The sequence below is a fragment of the Oncorhynchus masou genome, chromosome 2 (genome assembly GCF_036934945.1).
Source record: "Oncorhynchus masou masou isolate Uvic2021 chromosome 2, UVic_Omas_1.1, whole genome shotgun sequence".
Lineage (NCBI taxonomy): Eukaryota > Metazoa > Chordata > Actinopteri > Salmoniformes > Salmonidae > Oncorhynchus > Oncorhynchus masou.
This window is the reverse complement of record NC_088213.1, coordinates 14,180,443-14,205,214: the sequence shown is the minus strand read 5'-3', so window position 1 is coordinate 14,205,214 and position 24,772 is coordinate 14,180,443. Positions and strand designations below refer to the sequence as shown.

The 24,772-nt window shown below is 49.4% G+C and overlaps 1 protein-coding gene across 2 annotated transcripts in view; it reads left to right on the top strand.

Moving 5' to 3' along the window:
• Positions 1–24,772, top strand: part of elp4 (elongator acetyltransferase complex subunit 4) — a 211,413-nt gene that overhangs the window by 105,691 nt on the left and 80,950 nt on the right. The window lies entirely within an intron of this gene.

The window sequence follows — 24,772 nt, the reverse complement described above, 5'->3', positions numbered from 1 at the left end:
CTGACTCCCCGTCTGGGTCTCTGTCTGTTGCTCGTCTCCGTCTGTCTCCCCGTCTGGGTCTCTGTCTGTTGCTGCGTCTCCGTCTGACTCCCCTCCCCTGTGCTGGGTCTCTGTCTGTCTGCTGCGTCTCCGTCTGACTCCCCGTCTGGGTCTCTGTCTGTTGCTGCGTCTCCGTCTGACTCCCCGTCTGGGTCTCTGTCTGTTGCTGCGTCTCCGTCTGACTCCCCGTCTGGGTCTCTGTCTGTTGCTGCGTCTCCGTCTGACTCCCCGTCTGGGTCTCTGTCTGTTGCTGCGTCTGTATCTCTGTCTGTTGGACCTGACAAAGACCCAGCTCAGGTCCAAGTCTTGTCTACTATTAAAGGTGCTACGAGTAACATAATGGACCTTTTTAGTTTGTTCTCTCTGTAAGTATAATGTGATGTTTACGACAACATTGCTGTGTCCGTCTGTCTGTGACTGTCTCCAGGGATATGATATGTCACTCAGACAGGCTGGTGACTAAAATATACCAATAGTCAGAGAATAGATGTCTCTGTCATTCAGTTCAGTTAGAGACTCCCCGTCTGGGTCTCTGTCTCCGTCTGCATCTTCTCTGACTCCCCGTCTGACTGTCAGTTGAAACATGAGGGTCTGTCATGCTGCGTCTCCTAATTGTCCCCTGTTTCTTTCTCTGTTTCTCTGTCTCCACCTCCTAAAATATACCAATAGCTCATAGTTAGCTAGTCACTGTCATGTCCACCTCCTAAAATATACCAATAGCTCATAGTTAGCTAGTCACTGTCATGTCCACCTCCTAAAATATACCAATAGCTGTCATCCAGGATAGATATAGTCACAGTCATGTCCACCTCCTAAAATATACCAATAGCTCATAGTTAGAAAGGGTGTGGCAGTCATGTCCACTGAAACATGAGATGTCATGTTTCTTTTCTGTTTCACTGTCTCCACCTCCTAAAATATACCAATAGCTCATAGTTAGCTAGTCACTGTCATGTCCACCTCCTAAAATATACCAATAGCTCATAGTTAGCTAGTCACTGTCATGTCCACCTCCTAAAATATACCAATAGCTCATAGTTAGCTAGTCACTGTCATGTCCACCTCCTAAAATATACCAATAGCTCATAGTTAGCTAGTCACTGTCATGTCCACCTCCTAAAATATACCAATAGCTCATAGTTAGCTAGTCACTGTCATGTCCACCTCCTAAAATATACCAATAGCTCATAGTTAGCTAGTCACTGTCATGTCCACCTCCTAAAATATACCAATAGCTCATAGTTAGCTAGTCACTGTCATGTCCACCTCCTAAAATATACCAATAGCTCATAGTTAGCTAGTCACTGTCATGTCCACCTCTAAAATATACCAATAGCTCATAGTTAGCTAGTCACTGTCATGTCCACCTCCTAAAATATACCAATAGCTCATAGTTAGCTAGTCACTGTCATGTCCACCTCCTAAAATATACCAATAGCTCATAGTTAGCTAGTCACTGTCATGTCCACCTCCTAAAATATACCAATAGCTCATAGTTAGCTAGTCACTGTCATGTCCACCTCCTAAAATATACCAATAGCTCATAGTTAGCTAGTCACTGTCATGTCCACCTCCTAAAATATACCAATAGCTCATAGTTAGCTAGTCACTGTCATGTCCTCCTCCGTTGCTGAACGGAGCATTTTACAACAGAAATAAAACAACACAGGTTTTTTTATTGACACATTCTATTCATCCTAGAATTCCCAAACGCAGGTGGTTTCTGAGCCAAGCCACAGTGAGGTAAATGGTCCTCAGTTGTAGGGTTATTGTGAGGTCACGACCGGCCGGAGATCGTGTTACTCTCTCTCCCAGCACAAAAGAAGAGGAAAGCAGAGCTTCTCGTCAGCTTTTGTTATACCCAAGGTGGGCTAGAATTACCAACGTAATGGGATTTTTTTTTTAAAGCTACTTCTGCATTTTCTGTCTGGCCAGCGGAAGTATTCTCTGAAATTGCCATTGCAATGTGACAGCAGTTTGTCCCTCAAATAGAAAAGAACGACACCTGATTTATGTGGGGTTTGAGTTAGTCTGAGTTAATACTAGTTCCTCTAACTTTGACAAATGTTTTCCCACACAAGGTAGTGTAACTCGATAGCAGTGGGGGATTAAGGTTTTGGGAGGTGATTTGGTGGTGTAGGCTGAATGAACAAGTCTGGTGACTGACTGGGACATTTCTACACGTTTTCAGCTGGCAGACTTTCTCTTTCGGTTTTGACCCTTGACCTAAAGGACAGATTGGGTTGTGGAATGGGAGGGATATTGGACTGGTGTCATGGACAGCCAATATTTTTACACTGGCTGCACTGCATCCCAATGTTGACAAGGAGAAGGGAATTGGTTTTGGATATATGATATGACCAGTGTGGTTTTTCATGAATACTGAACAAAGCTACACATACTGAAGGCTGATGTCCATCACCTCCATCTTGAATGTGGAATTACCCCACGAACAACACAAATATTCTAGAGTTGTTGGAATGTGTTTGGTTTGTTGATGTTATTGAGAATAATATTGTGTGTTTACGGTTTAATCTTGGTTCCTGACTCCAACTTTTCTGACTTCAATTGATGAACTGGTTCGTCTTAAGGCTGTTGATTGCATTTTCACATTAGTAATCATTTCAATGGCTGATTTAGGAACAGGATCACCATGTTTCCTAGTGCTTTTTGCAAGTTGCAAGTGACACGAACGGTGCTAATATGTTCTTGGAAGTACAAACCAAACATTCTAAGTCCCTTAAATTGTGTGTTCTCTTAGGTAGGTGTTTATGGTAAATATGTCATTTCCCTGAGCACGTTCCTACATTGGTCAAGCTGCTCCAATCAGAATAACCGATCTACCAATCGTCATGTGTTCCAACTAAGTGTTGGGTTTCCCAGAGTTTAAGCAGTACAGTGACACACACACTGTACATTTGCTTATTCCATGTGTAAATCTGTGTTGTTTTTGTGTCGCACTGCTTTGCTTTATCTTGGCCAGGTTGCAGTTGTAAATGAGAACTTGTTCTCAACTGGCCTACCTGGTTAAATAAAGGTGATCTGGCCTACCTGGTTAAAGAAAGGTGATCTGGCCTACCTGGTTAAATAAAGGTGGTCTGGCCTACCTGGTTAAATAAAGGTGGTCTGGCCTACCTGGTTGAATAAAGGTGCTCTGGCCTACCTGGTTGAATAAAGGTGCTCTGGCCTACCTGGTTAAATAAAGGTGATCTGGCCTACCTGGTTAAATAAAGGTGGTCTGGCCTACCTGGTTAAATAAAGGTGGTCTGGCCTACCTGGTTGAATAAAGGTGCTCTGGCCTACCTGGTTAAATAAAGGTGATCTGGCCTACCTGGTTAAATAAAGGTGGTCTGGCCTACCTGGTTAAATAAAGGTGCTCTGGCCTACCTGGTTAAATAAAGGTGATCTGGCCTACCTGGTTAAATAAAGGTGGTCTGGCCTACCTGGTTAAATAAAGGTGATCTGGCCTACCTGGTTAAATAAAGGTGGTCTGGCCTACCTGGTTGAATAAAGGTGCTCTGGCCTACCTGGTTAAATAAAGGTGGTCTGGCCTACCTGGTTGAATAAAGGTGCTCTGGCCTACCTGGTTAAATAAAGGTGGTCTGGCCTACCTGGTTAAATAAAGGTGGTCTGGCCTACCTGGTTGAATAAAGGTGGTCTGGCCTACCTGGTTAAATAAAGGTGGTCTGGCCTACCTGGTTGAATAAAGGTGCTCTGGCCTACCTGGTTAAGTAAAGGTGAAATACATAAACACAGGGCCCTTTTAGAAGTGTGACTAAAATGAATGTGGACTAAATGACTTGTTAAATGATTTCCTTGTACCACAGTCATTGGCAGCGAGTTTCCGCACGTGAAATGTCTTTGATAGAGGGCTGCTTTGTGAGAGCGGGTTGGTTCCCTCTAAGCTCTGTTTGGGGCAAATCAGATCTATATGGATCATGGAAATGTGCTTACATAAAGTGGTATAAACACACTGAGAACCCAAACAAGTCCTTCTGTTGGAGAACTTTTCTGCCCCCTGCTTTCAATGCCAGTAGCCCAGCTTCTGTTCACACGCCATCCCTGGGCCCACATTCACAAAGCATCTTAGAGTAGGAGTACTGATCTAGGATCAGACCCCCCCCCCCCCCGTCCATATAGTCTCATTATAATCTAAAGGAAGCTAAACTGATCCTGGATCAGCACTCCTACTCTAATATGCTTTGTTATGAGATTGTCTTCTACCCGCCATTTGTTATCTGAAGTGACCAGCTATGCCCACTGTGGAACGCTATCTCCCATCAGTAGCTGAGGCTTGAGCTGAGGCAGGGTGTAAGGAGGGGCGTAAATAAGCTGTGGGGGTTTGTCCATTGTGGGGGGATATTAGTAACCCTCTTAGGCAAAGCCAGTCTCTGGGCCTGACCCCGAGGGCTCATTTGAAGTGCTTAGCGCTCGTTTGGGGCTTTGTCGCACCCCTCGCCCCATTGGCAGTGTCGACCCCAGCCCAGCCAGCCCCAGTGGCTGTGGAGCAGCACCGAGCCACGGACCTTTACCCTTGCATGCCACGGGGGAGTGGACACCCACGTCACACACACGCACTATATTCACACACACACTATACACACATACCCGAGCTAACACACACTCGGCATACATACACCAGCTAGCACACATACACACATTCTCTATCTAACACACACACACACAGACACACAGACACAGAGAGAGTCCCCCGTTCCCCATCTCAGCCAATGGTCTTATTTCCCTCTGTCCACTCCCACCCCCCTCCCTCTGTTCCATTCTCTTTCTCCACCCCCTGAGGGTTGCCAGGCAACAGGAAAATACTTCACACACAACCTCACACATGCCCTATGTCTGAGAGGGCTTTCTGGATCATCATGGAGTGTGGCGGTCATAAACGGGCTCAGAGAGAGTCTGTCTGTCTGTCTCTGTCTGTCTGTGTGGGACACTATTCCAATGGTCAACACATCACCACGTAGACTTCTCTAAAAGGGAAGTTATATCACAGCTGTGAGTTATATGAAACACTGTGTGTAACTGCACTGCAATTCCACTGTCAATCTATACCACTACTGTATATAATACATACCAATGGGTATCAGCAATGTCTTTGTCACTGCCATGTGAATGCATGGATTTGGGGTCACTTCAACTTTTGATCAAGGAAGTCACCTCTCTGATAGTCTGAGATGTCTTCTCAGACCTGCTGTCACAGAGGCCCCAGGGAGGGCTGTTGGTACTCTGCCTCTCCCTCTCTTGTCGCCATCGATTGCTCTGGTCTGCCCCTGAACTCAAACGTTAGAGGAGCTGAGCAGCTCTTCTGGATTGGTTTGACCTTCCTCTTCGCACATGCTCAGTGGGGGTCTGCGATCCCTGAGCCAAACAGTCACACACAGTGCACACCTACACACCTACACACACACACACACACACCAGGCAGGTAGCGAGGTCTGTAGGTGTCTGACAGCCAGACAACGGTGTGATGTGTTTTCTGTCCTCACCCACTGAGGAACGATGCATATGTCATTGATTGTCTCTCGACACAGTTTCCGCTGCTGTGCACTTAGCAGGGCTGACTCCTGGCCTGATCAATACATTGTTTTTCTTTTTCAATCACACTCCACTGAGCTGGAGACATCAAAGGTCACACTGGCAAAGTTTTGGAAGGGGTGGAGGGGGCATATGGAAGCCCTGTAGCATGATGTGGGTGTGTTGTAGGAATGTGCTTTTTATTTCCCACTGAAAAGAAAAGACAGTTCATCACTGATGTTTTTGACAACCTGTTATCTATCATGGTTGTGCTGTGATGCTTAGTCAAATCCAGCTAACTTCATCTAGTCTGTATCAAATGACCTGAATCACCAGGGGTTATGACCTTCACCCATTCCTGTAAACACTACCAGTAGGCATCGTCTGTCCTTACCCTCTCTCACCATTCCTGTAAACACTACCAGTAGGCATCGTCTGTCCTTACCCTCTCTCACCATTCCTGTAGACACTACCAGTAGGCATCGTCTGTCCTTACCCTCTCTCACCATTCCTGTAAACACTACCAGTAGGCATCGTCTGTCCTTACCCTCTCTCACCATTCCTGTAAACACTACCAGTAGGCATCGTCTGTCCTTACCCTCTCTCACCATTCCTGTAGGCACCTCACCATTCCTGTAAACACTACCAGTAGGCATCGTCTGTCCTTACCCTCTCTCACCATTCCTGTAAACACTACCAGTAGGCATCGTCTGTCCTTACCCTCTCTCACCATTCCTGTAGGCAGTCTGTCCTTACCTCTCTCACCATTCCTGTAAACACTACCAGTAGGCATCGTCTGTCCTTACCCTCTCTCACCATTCCTGTAAACACTACCAGTAGGCATCGTCTGTCCTTACCCTCTCTCACCATTCCTGTAGACACTACCAGTAGGCATCGTCTGTCCTTACCCTCTCTCACCATTCCTGTAAACACTACCAGTAGGCATCGTCTGTCCTTACCCTCTCTCGCCATTCCTGTAAACACTACCAGTAGGCATCGTCTGTCCTTACCCTCTCTCACCATTCCTGTAAACACTACCAGTAGGCATCGTCTGTCCTTACCCTCTCTCACCATTCCTGTAAACACTACCAGTAGGCATCGTCTGTCCTTACCCTCTCTCACCATTCCTGTAAACACTACCAGTAGGCATCGTCTGTCCTTACCCTCTCTCACCATTCCTGTAGGCACCTCCGGTAGGCATCGTCTGTCCTTACCCTCTCTCACCATTCCTGTAAACACTACCAGTAGGCATCGTCTGTCCTTACCCTCTCTCGCCATTCCTGTAGACACTACCAGTAGGCATCGTCTGTCCTTACCCTCTCTCACCATTCCTGTAAACACTACCAGTAGGCAGCGTCTGTCCTTACCCGCTCTCACCATTCCTGTAAACACTACCAGTCGGCATCGTCTGTCCTTACCCTCTCTCACCATTCCTGTAGGCACTACCAGTAGACATCGTCTGTCCTTACCCTCTCTCACCATTCCTGTAAACACTACCAGAAGGCATCGTCTGTCCTTACCCGCTCTCACCATTCCTGTAGGCACCTCCGGTAGGCATCGTCTGTCCTTACCCTCTCTCACCATTCCTGTAAACACTACCAGTAGGCAGCGTCTGTCCTTACCCTCTCTCACCATTCCTGTAAACACTACCAGTAGGCAGCGTCTGTCCTTACCCTCTCTCACCATTCCTGTAAACACTACCAGTAGGCATCGTCTGTCCTTACCCTCTCTCACCATTCCTGTAGACACTACCAGTAGGCATCGTCTGTCCTTACCCTCTCTCACCATTCCTGTAGACACTACCAGTAGGCATCGTCTGTCCTTACCCTCTCTCACCATTCCTGTAAACACTACCAGTAGGCATCGTCTGTCCTTACCCTCTCACCATTCCTGTAGACACTACCAGTAGACATCGTCTGTCCTTACCCTCTCTCACCATTCCTGTAAACACTACCAGAAGGCATCGTCTGTCCTTACCCGCTCTCACCATTCCTGTAAACACTACCAGTAGGCATCGTCTGTCCTTACCCTCTCTCACCATTCCTGTAGACACTACCAGTAGACATCGTCTGTCCTTACCCTCTCTCACCATTCCTGTAAACACTACCAGAAGGCATCGTCTGTCCTTACCCGCTCTCACCATTCCTGTAAACACTACCAGTAGGCATCGTCTGTCCTTACCCTCTCTCACCATTCCTGTAAACACTACCAGTATGCATCGTCTGTCCTTACCCTCTCTCACCATTCCTGTAGACACTACCAGTAGGCAGCGTCTGTCCTTACCCGCTCTCACCATTCCTGTAAACACTACCAGTCGGCATCGTCTGTCCTTACCCTCTCTCACCATTCCTGTAAACATTACCAGTAGACATCGTCTGTCCTTACCCTCTCTCACCATTCCTGTAAACACTACCAGAAGGCATCGTCTGTCCTTACCCGCTCTCACCATTCCTGTAGGCACCTCCGGTAGGCATCGTCTGTCCTTACCCTCTCTCACCATTCCTGTAAACACTACCAGAAGGCATCGTCTGTCCTTACCCGCTCTCACCATTCCTGTAGGCACCTCCGGTAGGCATCGTCTGTCCTTACCCTCTCTCACCATTCCTGTAAACACTACCAGTAGGCATCGTCTGTCCTTACCCTCTCTCACCATTCCTGTAAACACTACCAGTAGGCAGCGTCTGTCCTTACCCTCTCTCACCATTCCTGTAAACACTACCAGTAGGCATCGTCTGTCCTTACCCTCTCTCACCATTCCTGTAGACACTACCAGTAGGCATCGTCTGTCCTTACCCTCTCTCGCCATTCCTGTAGACACTACCAGTAGGCATCGTCTGTCCTTACCCTCTCTCACCATTCCTGTAAACACTACCAGTAGGCATCGTCTGTCCTTACCCTCTCACCATTCCTGTAGACACTACCAGTAGACATCGTCTGTCCTTATCCTCTCTCACCATTCCTGTAAACACTACCAGAAGGCATCGTCTGTCCTTACCCGCTCTCACCATTCCTGTAAACACTACCAGTAGGCATCGTCTGTCCTTACCCTCTCTCACCATTCCTGTAGACACTACCAGTAGGACATCGTCTGTCCTTACCCTCTCTCACCATTCCTGTAAACACTACCAGAAGGCATCGTCTGTCCTTACCCGCTCTCACCATTCCTGTAAACACTACCAGTAGGCATCGTCTGTCCTTACCCTCTCTCACCATTCCTGTAAACACTACCAGTATGCATCGTCTGTCCTTACCCTCTCTCACCATTCCTGTAAACACTACCAGAAGGCATCGTCTGTCCTTACCCGCTCTCACCATTCCTGTAAACACTACCAGTAGGCAGCGTCTGTCCTTACCCTCTCTCACCATTCCTGTAGGCACCTCCGGTAGGCATCGTCTGTCCTTACCCTCTCTCACCATTCCTGTAAACACTACCAGTAGGCATCGTCTGTCCTTACCCGCTCTCACCATTCCTGTAGACACTACCAGTAGACATCGTCTGTCCTTACCCTCTCTCACCATTCCTGTAAACACTACCAGAAGGCATCGTCTGTCCTTACCCGCTCTCACCATTCCTGTAGACACTACCAGTAGGCATCGTCTGTCCTTACCCTCTCTCACCATTCCTGTAAACACTACCAGTAGGCATTGTCTGTCCTTACCCTCTCTCACCATTCCTGTAGACACTACCAGTAGACATCGTCTGTCCTTACCCTCTCTCACCATTCCTGTAAACACTACCAGAAGGCATCGTCTGTCCTTACCCGCTCTCACCATTCCTGTAAACACTACCAGTAGGCATCGTCTGTCCTTACCCTCTCTCACCATTCCTGTAGACACTACCAGTAGACATCGTCTGTCCTTACCCTCTCTCACCATTCCTGTAAACACTACCAGAAGGCATCGTCTGTCCTTACCCGCTCTCACCATTCCTGTAAACACTACCAGTAGGCATCGTCTGTCCTTACCCTCTCTCACCATTCCTGTAAACACTACCAGTAGGCATCGTCTGTCCTTACCCTCTCTCACCATTCCTGTAGACACTACCAGTAGACATCGTCTGTCCTTACCCTCTCTCACCATTCCTGTAAACACTACCAGAAGGCATCGTCTGTCCTTACCCGCTCTCACCATTCCTGTAAACACTACCAGTAGGCATCGTCTGTCCTTACCCTCTCTCACCATTCCTGTAGGCACCTCCGGTAGGCATCGTCTGTCCTTACCCTCTCTCACCATTCCTGTAAACACTACCAGTAGGCATCGTCTGTCCTTACCCTCTCTCACCATTCCTGTAAACACTACCAGTAGGCATCGTCTGTCCTTACCCGCTCTCACCATTCCTGTAAACACTACCAGTAGGCATCGTCTGTCCTTACCCTCTCTCAACATTCCTGTAGGCACTACCAGTAGGCATCGTCTGTCCTTACCCTCTCTCACCATTCCTGTAAACACTACCAGTAGGCATCGTCTGTCCTTACCCTCTCTCACCATTCCTGTAGGCACTACCAGTAGGCATCGTCTGTCCTTACCCTCTCTCACCATTCCTGTAGGCACTACCAGTAGGCATCGTCTGTCCTTACCCTCTCTCACCATTCCTGTAAACACTACCAGTAGGCATCGTCTGTCCTTACCCTCTCTCACCATTCCTGTAAACACTACCAGTAGGCATCGTCTGTCCTTACCCTCTCTCACCATTCCTGTAGACACTACCAGTAGGCATCGTCTGTCCTTACCCTCTCTCACCATTCCTGTAAACACTACCAGTAGGCATCGTCTGTCCTTACCCTCTCTCACCATTCCTGTAGGCACCTCCAGTAGGCATCGTCTGTCCTTACCCTCTCTCACCATTCCTGTAAACACTACCAGTAGGCATCGTCTGTCCTTACCCTCTCTCACCATTCCTGTAGACACTACCAGTAGACATCGTCTGTCCTTACCCTCTCTCACCATTCCTGTAAACACTACCAGAAGGCAGGCATGTCTGTCCTTACCCGCTCTCACCATTCCTGTAAACACTACCAGTAGGCATCGTCTGTCCTTACCCTCTCTCACCATTCCTGTAAACACTACCAGTAGGCATCGTCTGTCCTTACCCTCTCTCACCATTCCTGTAGACACTACCAGTAGACATCGTCTGTCCTTACCCTCTCTCACCATTCCTGTAAACACTACCAGAAGGCATCGTCTGTCCTTACCCGCTCTCACCATTCCTGTAAACACTACCAGTAGGCATCGTCTGTCCTTACCCTCTCTCACCATTCCTGTAGACACTACCAGTAGGCATCGTCTGTCCTTACCCTCTCTCACCATTCCTGTAAACACTACCAGTAGGCATCGTCTGTCCTTACCCTCTCTCACCATTCCTGTAGGCACCTCCGGTAGGCATCGTCTGTCCTTACCCTCTCTCACCATTCCTGTAAACACTACCAGTAGGCATCGTCTGTCCTTACCCTCTCTCACCATTCCTGTAAACACTACCAGTAGGCATCGTCTGTCCTTACCCTCTCTCACCATTCCTGTAAACACTACCAGTAGGCATCGTCTGTCCTTACCCTCTCTCACCATTCCTGTAGGCACCTCCGGTAGGCATCGTCTGTCCTTACCCTCTCTCACCATTCCTGTAAACACTACCAGTAGGCATCGTCTGTCCTTACCCTCTCTCACCATTCCTGTAGGCACCTCCGGTAGGCATCGTCTGTCCTTACCCTCTCTCACCATTCCTGTAAACACTACCAGTAGGCATCGTCTGTCCTTACCCGCTCTCACCATTCCTGTAAACACTACTAGTAGGCAGCGTCTGTCCTTACCCGCTCTCACCATTCCTGTAAACACTACCAGTCGGCATCGTCTGTCCTTACCCTCTCTCACCATTCCTGTAAACACTACCAGTAGACATCGTCTGTCCTTACCCTCTCTCACCATTCCTGTAAACACTACCAGAAGGCATTGTCTGTCCTTACCCGCTCTCACCATTCCTGTAGGCACCTCCGGTAGGCATCGTCTGTCCTTACCCTCTCTCACCATTCCTGTAAACACTACCAGTAGGCAGCGTCTGTCCTTACCCTCTCTCACCATTCCTGTAAACACTACCAGTAGACATCGTCTGTCCTTACCCTCTCTCACCATTCCTGTAAACACTACCAGAAGGCATCGTCTGTCCTTACCCGCTCTCACCATTCCTGTAAACACTACCAGTAGGCATCGTCTGTCCTTACCCTCTCTCACCATTCCTGTAGACACTACCAGTAGACATCGTCTGTCCTTACCCTCTCTCACCATTCCTGTAAACACTACCAGAAGGCATCGTCTGTCCTTACCCGCTCTCACCATTCCTGTAAACACTACCAGTAGGCATCGTCTGTCCTTACCCTCTCTCACCATTCCTGTAAACACTACCAGTAGGCATCGTCTGTCCTTACCCTCTCTCACCATTCCTGTAGACACTACCAGTAGACATCGTCTGTCCTTACCCTCTCTCACCATTCCTGTAAACACTACCAGAAGGCATCGTCTGTCCTTACCCGCTCTCACCATTCCTGTAAACACTACCAGTAGGCATCGTCTGTCCTTACCCTCTCTCACCATTCCTGTAGGCACCTCCGGTAGGCATCGTCTGTCCTTACCCTCTCTCACCATTCCTGTAAACACTACCAGTAGACATCGTCTGTCCTTACCCTCTCTCACCATTCCTGTAAACACTACCAGTAGGCATCGTCTGTCCTTACCCGCTCTCACCATTCCTGTAAACACTACCAGTAGGCATCGTCTGTCCTTACCCTCTCTCACCATTCCTGTAGGCACTACCAGTAGGCATCGTCTGTCCTTACCCTCTCTCACCATTCCTGTAAACACTACCAGTAGGCATCGTCTGTCCTTACCCTCTCTCACCATTCCTGTAAACACTACCAGTAGGCATCGTCTGTCCTTACCCTCTCTCACCATTCCTGTAGGCACTACCAGTAGGCATCGTCTGTCCTTACCCTCTCTCACCATTCCTGTAGGCACTACCAGTAGGCATCGTCTGTCCTTACCCTCTCTCACCATTCCTGTAAACACTACCAGTAGGCATCGTCTGTCCTTACCCTCTCTCACCATTCCTGTAAACACTACCAGTAGGCATCGTCTGTCCTTACCCTCTCTCACCATTCCTGTAGACACTACCAGTAGGCATCGTCTGTCCTTACCCTCTCTCACCATTCCTGTAAACACTACCAGTAGGCATCGTCTGTCCTTACCCTCTCTCACCATTCCTGTAGGCACCTCCGGTAGGCATCGTCTGTCCTTACCCTCTCTCACCATTCCTGTAAACACTACCAGTAGGCATCGTCTGTCCTTACCCTCTCTCGCCATTCCTGTAAACACTACCAGTAGGCATCGTCTGTCCTTACCCTCTCTCACCATTCCTGTAAACACTACCAGTAGGCATCGTCTGTCCTTACCCTCTCTCACCATTCCTGTAGGCACCTCCGGTAGGCATCGTCTGTCCTTACCCTCTCTCACCATTCCTGTAAACACTACCAGTAGGCATCGTCTGTCCTTACCCTCTCTCACCATTCCTGTAGGCACCTCCGGTAGGCATCGTCTGTCCTTACCCTCTCTCACCATTCCTGTAAACACTACCAGTAGGCATCGTCTGTCCTTACCCGCTCTCACCATTCCTGTAAACACTACCAGTAGGCAGCGTCTGTCCTTACCCGCTCTCACCATTCCTGTAAACACTACCAGTCGGCATCGTCTGTCCTTACCCTCTCTCACCATTCCTGTAAACACTACCAGTAGACATCGTCTGTCCTTACCCTCTCTCACCATTCCTGTAAACACTACCAGTAGGCAGCGTCTGTCCTTACCCTCTCTCACCATTCCTGTAAACACTACCAGTAGACATCGTCTGTCCTTACCCCTCTCACCATTCCTGTAAACACTACCAGAAGGCATCGTCTGTCCTTACCCGCTCTCACCATTCCTGTAAACACTACCAGTAGGCATTGTCTGTCCTTACCCTCTCTCACCATTCCTGTAGACACTACCAGTAGACATCGTCTGTCCTTACCCTCTCTCACCATTCCTGTAAACACTACCAGAAGGCATCGTCTGTCCTTACCCGCTCTCACCATTCCTGTAAACACTACCAGTAGGCATCGTCTGTCCTTACCCTCTCTCACCATTCCTGTAAACACTACCAGTAGGCATCGTCTGTCCTTACCCTCTCTCACCATTCCTGTAGACACTACCAGTAGACATCGTCTGTCCTTACCCTCTCTCACCATTCCTGTAAACACTACCAGTAGGCATCGTCTGTCCTTACCCTCTCTCACCATTCCTGTAAACACTACCAGTAGGCATCGTCTGTCCTTACCCTCTCTCACCATTCCTGTAAACACTACCAGTAGGCATCGTCTGTCCTTACCCTCTCTCAACATTCCTGTAGGCACCTCCGGTAGGCATCGTCTGTCCTTACCCTCTCTCACCATTCCTGTAAACACTACCAGTAGGCATCGTCTGTCCTTACCCCTCTCACCATTCCTGTAAACACTACCGTCTGTCCTTACCCTCTCTCACCATTCCTGTAGGCACTACCAGTAGGCATCGTCTGTCCTTACCCTCTCTCACCATTCCTGTAGGCACTACCAGTAGGCATCGTCTGTCCTTACCCTCTCTCACCATTCCTGTAAACACTACCAGTAGGCATCGTCTGTCCTTACCCTCTCTCACCATTCCTGTAAACACTACCAGTAGGCATCGTCTGTCCTTACCCTCTCTCACCATTCCTGTAAACACTACCAGTAGGCATCGTCTGTCCTTACCCTCTCTCACCATTCCTGTAGGCACCTCCGGTAGGCATCGTCTGTCCTTACCCTCTCTCACCATTCCTGTAAACACTACCAGTAGGCATCGTCTGTCCTTACCCTCTCTCACCATTCCTGTAGGCACCTCAGTAGGCATCGTCTGTCCTTACCCTCTCTCACCATTCCTGTAAACACTACCAGTAGGCATCGTCTGTCCTTACCCTCTCTCACCATTCCTGTAAACACTACCAGTAGGCATCGTCTGTCTTTACCCTCTCTCACCATTCCTGTAAACACTACCAGTAGGCAGCGTCTGTCCTTACCCGCTCTCACCATTCCTGTAAACACTACCAGTCGGCATCGTCTGTCCTTACCCTCTCTCACCATTCCTGTAGACACTACCAGTAGACATCGTCTGTCCTTACCCTCTCTCACCATTCCTGTAAACACTACCAGAAGGCATCGTCTGTCCTTACCCGCTCTCACCATTCCTGTAAACACTACCAGTAGGCATCGTCTGTCCTTACCCTCTCTCACCATTCCTGTAGGCACCTCCGGTAGGCATCGTCTGTCCTTACCCTCTCTCACCATTCCTGTAAACACTACCAGTAGGCATCGTCTGTCCTTACCCTCTCTCACCATTCCTGTAAACACTACCAGTAGGCATCGTCTGTCCTTACCCGCTCTCACCATTCCTGTAAACACTACCAGTAGGCATCGTCTGTCCTTACCCTCTCTCAACATTCCTGTAGGCACTACCAGTAGGCATCGTCTGTCCTTACCCTCTCTCACCATTCCTGTAAACACTACCAGTAGGCATCGTCTGTCCTTACCCTCTCTCACCATTCCTGTAAACACTACCAGTAGGCATCGTCTGTCCTTACCCTCTCTCACCATTCCTGTAGGCACTACCAGTAGGCATCGTCTGTCCTTACCCTCTCTCACCATTCCTGTAGGCACTACCAGTAGGCATCGTCTGTCCTTACCCTCTCTCACCATTCCTGTAAACACTACCAGTAGGCATCGTCTGTCCTTACCCTCTCTCGCCATTCCTGTAAACACTACCAGTAGGCATCGTCTGTCCTTACCCTCTCTCACCATTCCTGTAAACACTACCAGTAGGCATCGTCTGTCCTTACCCTCTCTCACCATTCCTGTAGGCACCTCCGGTAGGCATCGTCTGTCCTTACCCTCTCTCACCATTCCTGTAAACACTACCAGTAGGCATCGTCTGTCCTTACCCTCTCTCACCATTCCTGTAGGCACCTCCGGTAGGCATCGTCTGTCCTTACCCTCTCTCACCATTCCTGTAAACACTACCAGTAGGCATCGTCTGTCCTTACCCTCTCTCGCCATTCCTGTAGACACTACCAGTAGGCATCGTCTGTCTTTACCCTCTCTCACCATTCCTGTAAACACTACCAGTAGGCAGCGTCTGTCCTTACCCGCTCTCACCATTCCTGTAAACACTACCAGTCGGCATCGTCTGTCCTTACCCTCTCTCACCATTCCTGTAAACACTACCAGTAGACATCGTCTGTCCTTACCCTCTCTCACCATTCCTGTAAACACTACCAGAAGGCATTGTCTGTCCTTACTCTCACCATTCCTGTAGGCACCTCCGGTAGGCATCGTCTGTCCTTACCCTCTCTCACCATTCCTGTAAACACTACCAGTAGGCAGCGTCTGTCCTTACCCTCTCTCACCATTCCTGTAAACACTACCAGTAGACATCGTCTGTCCTTACCCTCTCTCACCATTCCTGTAAACACTACCAGAAGGCATCGTCTGTCCTTACCCTCTCTCACCATTCCTGTAAACACTACCAGTAGACATCGTCTGTCCTTACCCTCTCTCACCATTCCTGTAAACACTACCAGAAGGCATCGTCTGTCCTTACCCTCTCTCACCATTCCTGTAAACACTACCAGTAGACATAGTCTGTCCTTACCCTCTCTCACCATTCCTGTAAACACTACCAGTCGGCATCGTCTGTCCTTACCCTCTCTCACCATTCCTGTAAACATTACCAGTAGACATCGTCTGTCCTTACCCTCTCTCACCATTCCTGTAAACACTACCAGAAGGCATCGTCTGTCCTTACCCGCTCTCACCATTCCTGTAGGCACCTCCGGTAGGCATCGTCTGTCCTTACCCTCTCTCACCATTCCTGTAAACACTAACAGAAGGCATCGTCTGTCCTTACCCGCTCTCACCATTCCTGTAGGCACCTCCGGTAGGCATCGTCTGTCCTTACCCTCTCTCACCATTCCTGTAAACACTACCAGTAGGCATCGTCTGTCCTTACCCTCTCTCACCATTCCTGTAAACACTACCAGTAGGCAGCGTCTGTCCTTACCCTCTCTCACCATTCCTGTAGACACTACCAGTAGGCATCGTCTGTCCTTACCCTCTCTCACCATTCCTGTAGGCACCTCCGGTAGGCATCGTCTGTCCTTACCCTCTCTCACCATTCCTGTAAACACTACCAGTAGGCATCGTCTGTCCTTACCCCTCTCACCATTCCTGTAGGCACCTCCGGTAGGCATCGTCTGTCCTTACCCTCTCTCACCATTCCTGTAAACACTACCAGTAGGCATCGTCTGTCCTTACCCTCTCTCACCATTCCTGTAAACACTACCAGTAGGCATCGTCTGTCCTTACCCGCTCTCACCATTCCTGTAAACACTACCAGTAGGCATCGTCTGTCCTTACCCTCTCTCACCATTCCTGTAAACACTACCAGTAGGCATCGTCTGTCCTTACCCTCTCTCACCATTCCTGTAAACACTACCAGTAGGCATCGTCTGTCCTTACCCTCTCTCACCATTCCTGTAAACACTACCAGTAGGCATCGTCTGTCCTTACCCTCTCTCACCATTCCTGTAGGCACTACCAGTAGGCATCGTCTGTCCTTACCCTCTCTCACCATTCCTGTAAACACTACCAGTAGGCATCGTCTGTCCTTACCCTCTCTCACCATTCCTGTAAACACTACCAGTAGGCATCATCTGTCCTTACCCTCTCTCACCATTCCTGTAGACACTACCAGTAGGCATCGTCTGTCCTTATTCACCATTCCTGTAAACACTACCAGTAGGCATCGTCTGTCCTTACCCTCTCTCACCATTCCTGTAGGCACCTCCGGTAGGCATCGTCTGTCCTTACCCTCTCTCACCATTCCTGTAAACACTACCAGTAGGCATCGTCTGTCCTTACCCTCTCTCGCCATTCCTGTAAACACTACCAGTAGGCATCGTCTGTCCTTACCCTCTCTCACCATTCCTGTAAACACTACCAGTAGGCATCGTCTGTCCTTACCCTCTCTCACCATTCCTGTAAACACTACCAGTAGGCATCGTCTGTCCTTACCCTCTCTCACCATTCCTGTAGGCACCTCCGGTAGGCATCGTCTGTCCTTACCCTCTCTCACCATTCCTGTAAACACTACCAGTAGGCATCGTCTGTCCTTACCCTCTCTCACCATTCCTGTAGGCACCTCCGGTAGGCATCGTCTGTCCTTACCCTCTCTCACCATTCCTGTAAACACTACCAGTAGGCATCGTCTGTCCTTACCCTCTCTCGCCATTCCTGTAGACACTACCAGTAGGCATCGTCTGTCTTTACCCTCTCTCACCATTCCTGTAAACACTACCAGTAGGCAGCGTCTGTCCTTACCCGCTCTCACCATTCCTGTAAACACTACCAGTCGGCATCGTCTGTCCTTACCCTCTCTCACCATTCCTGTAAACACTACCAGTAGACATCGTCTGTCCTTACCCTCTCTCACCATTCCTGTAAACACTACCAGAAGGCATTGTCTGTCCTTACCCGCTCTCACCATTCCTGTAGGCACCTCCGGTAGGCATCGTCTGTCCTTACCCTCTCTCACCATTCCTGTAAACACTACCAGTAGGCAGCGTCTGTCCTTACCCTCTCTCACCATTCCTGTAAACACTACCAGTAGACATCGTCTGTCCTTACCCTCTCTCACCATTCCTGTAAACACTACCAGAAGGCATCGTCTGTCCTTACCCTCTCTCACCATTCCTGTAAACACTACCAGTAGACATCGTCTGTCCTTACCCTCTCTCACCATTCCTGTAAACACTACCAGTAGGCATCGTCTGTCCTTACCCTCTCTCACCATTCCTGTAAACACTACCAGTAGGCATCGTCTGTCCTTACCCTCTCTCACCATTCCTGTAGACACTACCAGTAGACATCGTCTGTCCTTACCCTCTCTCACCATTCCTGTAAACACTACCAGAAGGCATCGTCTGTCCTTACCCGCTCTCACCATTCCTGTAAACACTACCAGTAGGCATCTGTCCTTACCCTCTCTCACCATTCCTGTCCTTACCCTCTTACCCTCTCTCACCATTCCTGTAAACACTACCAGTAGGCATCGTCTGTCCTTACCCTCTCTCACCATTCCTGTAAACACTACCAGTAGGCATCGTCTGTCCTTACCCGCTCTCACCATTCCTGTAAACACTACCAGTAGCCATCGTCTGTCCTTACCCTCTCTCACCATTCCTGTAGACACTACCAGTAGGCATCGTCTGTCCTTACCCTCTCTCACCATTCCTGTAAACACTACCAGTAGGCATCGTCTGTCCTTACCCTCTCTCACCATTCCTGTAGGCACTACCGTCTGTCCTTACCCTCTCTCACCATTGCTGTAGGCACTACCGTCTGTCCTTACCCTCTCTCACCATTCCTGTAGGCACTACCAGTAGGCATCGTCTGTCCTTACCCTCTCTCACCATTCCTGTAAACACTACCAGTAGGCATCGTCTGTCCTTACCCTCTCTCGCCATTCCTGTAAACACTACCAGTAGGCATTGTCTGTCCTTACCCTCTCTCACCATTCCTGTAAACACTACCAGTAGGCATCGTCTGTCCTTACCCTCTCTCACCATTCCTGTAGGCACCTCCATTCGTCTGTCCTTACCCTCTCTCACCATTCCTGTAAACACTACCAGTAGGCATCGTCTGTCCTTACCCTCTCTCACCATTCCTGTAGGCACCTCCGGTAGGCATCGTCTGTCCTTACCCTCTCTCACCATTCCTGTAAACACTACCAGTAGGCATCGTCTGTCCTTACCCTCTCTCGCCATTCCTGTAGACACTACCAGTAGGCATCGTCTGTCTTTACCCTCTCTCACCATTCCTGTAAACACTACCAGTAGGCAGCGTCTGTCCTTACCCGCTCTCACCATTCCTGTAAACACTACCAGTCGGCATCGTCTGTCCTTACCCTCTCTCACCATTCCTGTAAACACTACCAGTAGACATCGTCTGTCCTTACCCTCTCTCACCATTCCTGTAAACACTACCAGAAGGCATTGTCTGTCCTTACCCGCTCTCACCATTCCTGTAGGCACCTCCGGTAGGCATCGTCTGTCCTTACCCTCTCTCACCATTCCTGTAAACACTACCAGTAGGCAGCGTCTGTCCTTACCCTCTCTCACCATTCCTGTAAACACTACCAGTAGACATCGTCTGTCCTTACCCTCTCTCACCATTCCTGTAAACACTACCAGAAGGCATCGTCTGTCCTTACCCTCTCTCACCATTCCTGTAAACACTACCAGTAGACATCGTCTGTCCTTACCTTCTCTCACCATTCCTGTAAACACTACCAGAAGGCATCGTCTGTCCTTACCCTCTCTCACCATTCCTGTAAACACTACCAGTAGACATAGTCTGTCCTTACCCTCTCTCACCATTCCTGTAAACACTACCAGTCGGCATCGTCTGTCCTTACCCTCTCTCACCATTCCTGTAAACATTACCAGTAGACATCGTCTGTCCTTACCCTCTCTCACCATTCCTGTAAACACTACCAGAAGGCATCGTCTGTCCTTACCCGCTCTCACCATTCCTGTAGGCACCTCCGGTAGGCATCGTCTGTCCTTACCCTCTCTCACCATTCCTGTAAACACTACCAGAAGGCATCGTCTGTCCTTACCCGCTCTCACCATTCCTGTAGGCACCTCCGGTAGGCATCGTCTGTCCTTACCCTCTCTCACCATTCCTGTAAACACTACCAGTAGGCATCGTCTGTCCTTACCCTCTCTCACCATTCCTGTAAACACTACCAGTAGGCATCGTCTGTCCTTACCCTCTCTCACCATTCCTGTAAACACTACCAGTAGGCATCGTCTGTCCTTACCCTCTCTCACCATTCCTGTAAACACTACCAGTAGGCATCGTCTGTCCTTACCCTCTCTCACCATTCCTGTAGGCACTACCAGTAGGCATCGTCTGTCCTTACCCTCTCTCACCATTCCTGTAAACACTACCAGTAGGCATCGTCTGTCCTTACCCTCTCTCACCATTCCTGTAAACACTACCAGTAGGCATCATCTGTCCTTACCCTCTCTCACCATTCCTGTAGACACTACCAGTAGGCATCGTCTGTCCTTACCCTCTCTCACCATTCCTGTAAACACTACCAGTAGGCATCGTCTGTCCTTACCCTCTCTCACCATTCCTGTAGGCACCTCCGGTAGGCATCGTCTGTCCTTACCCTCTCTCACCATTCCTGTAAACACTACCAGTAGGCATCGTCTGTCCTTACCCTCTCTCACCATTCCTGTAAACACTACCAGTAGGCATCGTCTGTCCTTACCCTCTCTCACCATTCCTGTAAACACTACCAGTAGGCATCGTCTGTCCTTACCCTCTCTCACCATTCCTGTAAACACTACCAGTAGGCATCGTCTGTCCTTACCCTCTCTCACCATTCCTGTAGGCACCTCCGGTAGGCATCGTCTGTCCTTACCCTCTCTCACCATTCCTGTAAACACTACCAGTAGGCATCGTCTGTCCTTACCCTCTCTCGCCATTCCTGTAGACACTACCAGTAGGCATCGTCTGTCTTTACCCTCTCTCACCATTCCTGTAAACACTACCAGTAGGCAGCGTCTGTCCTTACCCGCTCTCACCATTCCTGTAAACACTACCAGTCGGCATCGTCTGTCCTTACCCTCTCTCACCATTCCTGTAAACACTACCAGTAGACATCGTCTGTCCTTACCCTCTCTCACCATTCCTGTAAACACTACCAGAAGGCATTGTCTGTCCTTACCCGCTCTCACCATTCCTGTAGGCACCTCCGGTAGGCATCGTCTGTCCTTACCCTCTCTCACCATTCCTGTAAACACTACCAGTAGGCAGCGTCTGTCCTTACCCTCTCTCACCATTCCTGTAAACACTACCAGTAGACATCGTCTGTCCTTACCCTCTCTCACCATTCCTGTAAACACTACCAGAAGGCATCGTCTGTCCTTACTCTCTCTCACCATTCCTGTAAACACTACCAGTAGACATCGTCTGTCCTTACCCTCTCTCACCATTCCTGTAAACACTACCAGAAGGCATCGTCTGTCCTTACCCTCTCTCACCATTCCTGTAAACACTACCAGTAGACATCGTCTGTCCTTACCCTCTCTCACCATTCCTGTAAACACTACCAGTCGGCATCGTCTGTCCTTACCCTCTCTCACCATTCCTGTAAACATTACCAGTAGACATCGTCTGTCCTTACCCTCTCTCACCATTCCTGTAAACACTACCAGAAGGCATCGTCTGTCCTTACCCGCTCTCACCATTCCTGTAGGCACCTCCGGTAGGCATCGTCTGTCCTTACCCTCTCTCACCATTCCTGTAAACACTACCAGAAGGCATCGTCTGTCCTTACCCGCTCTCACCATTCCTGTAGGCACCTCCGGTAGGCATCGTCTGTCCTTACCCTCTCTCACCATTCCTGTAAACACTACCAGTAGGCATCGTCTGTCCTTACCCTCTCTCACCATTCCTGTAAACACTACCAGTAGGCAGCGTCTGTCCTTACCCTCTCTCACCATTCCTGTAGACACTACCAGTAGGCATCGTCTGTCCTTACCCTCTCTCACCATTCCTGTAAACACTACCAGAAGGCATCGTCTGTCCTTACCCGCTCTCACCATTCCTGTAAACACTACCAGTAGGCATCGTCTGTCCTTACCCTCTCTCACCATTCCTGTAGACACTACCAGTAGACATCGTCTGTCCTTACCCTCTCTCACCATTCCTGTAAACACTACCAGTAGGCATCGTCTGTCCTTACCCGCTCTCACCATTCCTGTAGGCACCTCCGGTAGGCATCGTCTGTCCTTACCCTCTCTCACCATTCCTGTAAACACTACCAGTAGGCATCGTCTGTCCTTACCCTCTCTCACCATTCCTGTAAACACTACCAGTAGGCAGCGTCTGTCCTTACCCTCTCTCACCATTCCTGTAGACACTACCAGTAGGCATCGTCTGTCCTTACCCTCTCTCACCATTCCTGTAAACACTACCAGAAGGCATCGTCTGTCCTTACCCGCTCTCACCATTCCTGTAAACACTACCAGTAGGCATCGTCTGTCCTTACCCTCTCTCACCATTCCTGTAGGCACCTCCGGTAGGCATCGTCTGTCCTTACCCTCTCTCACCATTCCTGTAAACACTACCAGTAGGCATCGTCTGTCCTTACCCTCTCTCACCATTCCTGTAAACACTACCAGTAGGCATCGTCTGTCCTTACCCCTCTCACCATTCCTGTAAACACTACCAGTAGGCATCGTCTGTCCTTACCCTCTCTCACCATTCCTGTAAACACTACCAGTAGGCATCGTCTGTCCTTACCCTCTCTCACCATTCCTGTAAACACTACCAGTAGGCATCGTCTGTCCTTACCCTCTCTCACCATTCCTGTAAACACTACCAGTAGGCATCGTCTGTCCTTACCCTCTCTCACCATTCCTGTAGGCACTACCAGTAGGCATCGTCTGTCCTTACCCTCTCTCACCATTCCTGTAAACACTACCAGTAGGCATCGTCTGTCCTTACCCTCTCTCACCATTCCTGTAAACACTACCAGTAGGCATCATCTGTCCTTACCCTCTCTCACCATTCCTGTAGACACTACCAGTAGGCATCGTCTGTCCTTACCCTCTCTCACCATTCCTGTAAACACTACCAGTAGGCATCGTCTGTCCTTACCCTCTCTCACCATTCCTGTAGGCACCTCCGGTAGGCATCGTCTGTCCTTACCCTCTCTCACCATTCCTGTAAACACTACCAGTAGGCATCGTCTGTCCTTACCCTCTCTCGCCATTCCTGTAAACACTACCAGTAGGCATCGTCTGTCCTTACCCTCTCTCGCCATTCCTGTAAACACTACCAGTAGGCATCGTCTGTCCTTACCCTCTCTCACCATTCCTGTAAACACTACCAGTAGGCATCGTCTGTCCTTACCCTCTCTCACCATTCCTGTAGGCACCTCCGGTAGGCATCGTCTGTCCTTACCCTCTCTCACCATTCCTGTAAACACTACCAGTAGGCATCGTCTGTCCTTACCCTCTCTCACCATTCCTGTAGGCACCTCCGGTAGGCATCGTCTGTCCTTACCCTCTCTCACCATTCCTGTAAACACTACCAGTAGGCATCGTCTGTCCTTACCCTCTCTCGCCATTCCTGTAGACACTACCAGTAGGCATCGTCTGTCTTTACCCTCTCTCACCATTCCTGTAAACACTACCAGTAGGCAGCGTCTGTCCTTACCCGCTCTCACCATTCCTGTAAACACTACCAGTCGGCATCGTCTGTCCTTACCCTCTCTCACCATTCCTGTAAACACTACCAGTAGACATCGTCTGTCCTTACCCTCTCTCACCATTCCTGTAAACACTACCAGAAGGCATTGTCTGTCCTTACCCGCTCTCACCATTCCTGTAGGCACCTCCGGTAGGCATCGTCTGTCCTTACCCTCTCTCACCATTCCTGTAAACACTACCAGTAGGCAGCGTCTGTCCTTACCCTCTCTCACCATTCCTGTAAACACTACCAGTAGACATCGTCTGTCCTTACCCTCTCTCACCATTCCTGTAAACACTACCAGAAGGCATCGTCTGTCCTTACCCTCTCTCACCATTCCTGTAAACACTACCAGTAGACATCGTCTGTCCTTACCCTCTCTCACCATTCCTGTAAACACTACCAGAAGGCATCGTCTGTCCTTACCCTCTCTCACCATTCCTGTAAACACTACCAGTAGACATCGTCTGTCCTTACCCTCTCTCACCATTCCTGTAAACACTACCAGTCGGCATCGTCTGTCCTTACCCTCTCTCACCATTCCTGTAAACATTACCAGTAGACATCGTCTGTCCTTACCCTCTCTCACCATTCCTGTAAACACTACCAGAAGGCATCGTCTGTCCTTACCCGCTCTCACCATTCCTGTAGGCACCTCCGGTAGGCATCGTCTGTCCTTACCCTCTCTCACCATTCCTGTAAACACTACCAGAAGGCATCGTCTGTCCTTACCCGCTCTCACCATTCCTGTAGGCACCTCCGGTAGGCATCGTCTGTCCTTACCCTCTCTC